General features: G+C 41.0%; 1 protein-coding gene across 1 annotated transcript in view; it reads right to left on the minus strand.

Annotated features, from left to right (window-relative positions):
* The window catches only part of ndst3 (N-deacetylase/N-sulfotransferase (heparan glucosaminyl) 3), a 59,392-nt gene extending 58,042 nt beyond the window's left edge, over positions 1 to 1,350 (minus strand). The window contains exon 1 of the mRNA XM_015034057.1: positions 902 to 1,350. The gene's annotated coding sequence lies outside the window, so the exon portion shown is untranslated. The remainder of the gene's footprint in view (positions 1 to 901) is intronic.
* Between the last annotated feature and the right edge of the window lie 1,046 nt (positions 1,351 to 2,396).

The raw sequence follows: 2,396 nt of genomic DNA on the forward strand, positions 1-2,396 counted from the left end.
CTTTCATGAAAATACTCTCCCCTCCAAAAACATCTTGTTACATATCACACATCAGCTATAGGTATCAAAGTATACCACAGTTACAAAAATGTTCAAAACCAATAAGATTTTCCCACACACCCTTCTTTCACGTTCAAAGTCCTTTTATTTACGTACGAAAGAAAACTCATGTGTCTTCGGCTGTATGGAGTAGTGCAGCGCTGACTCTTCTCCAATTTTTTTGCTGCACACTGGAAGTCATCTGGCTGAAATACCTAAAATGCTTACAATTTTAATTCAAGGTTATCAAACTGTCAGAATCTCCTGTCTGAGATTCAGGAAAAAAAAAGGAGACGGGCGATGAAAGAGACGCTCTGAACTCTTTAGGAATAAACGGTGCTTTAGGCAAGAGAGGAGGCGTTTTATGGAAGCTGGTGGTTGGAGCTCTGACTGAATGGAAGACTGATTTAACACGTTAATAAAAGGTACAACTAGGCTTTCTCGCTAAGACACAAGAGGGCGCTCGCAACGGTTGAAAAAACGACTTCACGTGGAAGTTTTACCCTCAGATTAACAACTTTAGTTGCTTAAACTAAAAAAAGATAAAATATCATCTTTTGTTCTTTTCTATCAGTTAGCAATTTGTTATTTAACTGTCTTAATATTACAGTTTTCACGAGTAATTCAGTGGTGCCGCGCATAGTGTAAACAAAGGAAAGGCAAAAGAAAACAGCCCTGTTTGACTTCATTTTCTCCTCTCGCATTGTTTTTCGTCTTTGCATAATTTGATTTAATGCACCTTCTAATCCAACAGGAGCAAATTCATGCAAAAACTCTAATAACACGTAATTCAACAGTTTCCCGTCCCGCTTCACGCTGTTGTAGTTAATGTTCGGGAACCTGCACAGACTCGCCCACTTACCTCTAACCCGGGCTGAGCGGCTGCCGTGCGGGAGGAAGCGAGGCGGTGGAGCGGTGAACGTGATGCTGCTGCTGCTGCTGCTGCTGCTGCTGCTGGTGGTGCCGGTGATGGGTCCGGGGCTCCAGTCTCGGTGGTGCACCCGTGTGTTTTGGATGCTGAGGCGTTGTGCCATCTCTCGCTCCCTCCCTCCTCTCTTTCTTCCCCGTCTCTACAAAAGCAGCGGGGTCGTCCAGTCGGAATGATCCTCTCTCCTCCCCCCCATTCATCACACTTCTGTTTCTCTTCCCCCCACCCCCGCTAGCTATCCCGCCCTATACTACGATATCTGTTTGTGAATCTCAGCTCGACATGCGGCGGAGCCTCGACGCATCCGGCTGCCCGCTGACGACTGGCTGCCGCGCGTAAAGGCTGCTGGTTTGTAAGCGCCTGACTAGCGGAGGCGATAGAGGGAGAAAACGTGGAGGGGAGAGAGGGGGGAGGAGGAATAGAGAGAGAGATACGCGAGAGAGGTAGGGGTTGATTGACACAAACAGCCCTTTTCTCGGGCATCAGCTATCACGGGGTGGGTAAAAGCTCTCGGCCCGTTAGTTGGTGTTGCTCGGATGAGCGATGTCACATGTGGATGCGCACCGGTGCGGGCTGATCGCGCCCCTCGCCGATTCCCTCTCGCTGTTTAAAATAACTTTAAGCTCTCCGCGTCAAATTTACGCAACAGGAGGAAAAAAAAACAAAACAGAGACAAAAATCAATATCTTGCCCATCAGAAACGATAAAATCATATACAAAAAAGAATATATATATTTTTTAATATAACAATTTGGGATATATCTGTGCACTGAAAAAAACAATAACTTTGGTAACTTAGATGCACAGATTAAAACGATAAACATAAAAGTAGAGGTTGTTGCACACAGTTCAGAATTTATTAATTACTTTTTTATTCCATTTTCTTCCCCTGCGTATAAATGAACATTTTTAAATTCTGAAAATGTAAAAAAAAATTTAAATTAATCAAAAAAGTTTAATTCTAATCATTTTAAATATACTTTTACTCAAATTATTTAGTTTCTCATATATTTAGCTTTTACTTATTCTGCTTCATATTGACGTATTAAACTTCACATAAACACAACAGACATTGATTCCCTTTAATAAAAAAAAAAAAAGAAAAGAGATATAGGCCTATAACGCATCTGTACAATCAAGAGCTGATGTTAAAATTTTAAAGTTGACATTTCAGAAGAATGTTTCTGACTTTACATTGAAAGCAGCCAGACCTTTCTATGCAGTCAAATTTAAAAATGTATGTTTGGGTAAAAAAAATAAACGTCAATTTTGCAATTTGTATTTTACATGGATGTCATAGAATATTTGATTTGTATGCGAGAAAAGTTCATGGGTTTAAGAAAATGTGCCTGTTGCCATCAAATCATTGACAGGTAGATAATATAATGAACCCATTTGTATGGCGATTATTTATTGAACAAGTGGCATG

This window comes from Poecilia latipinna, unplaced genomic scaffold (assembly GCF_001443285.1).
Source record: "Poecilia latipinna isolate Pla-1442-1.1 unplaced genomic scaffold, P_latipinna-1.0 Scaffold286, whole genome shotgun sequence".
Classification (NCBI taxonomy): domain Eukaryota; kingdom Metazoa; phylum Chordata; class Actinopteri; order Cyprinodontiformes; family Poeciliidae; genus Poecilia; species Poecilia latipinna.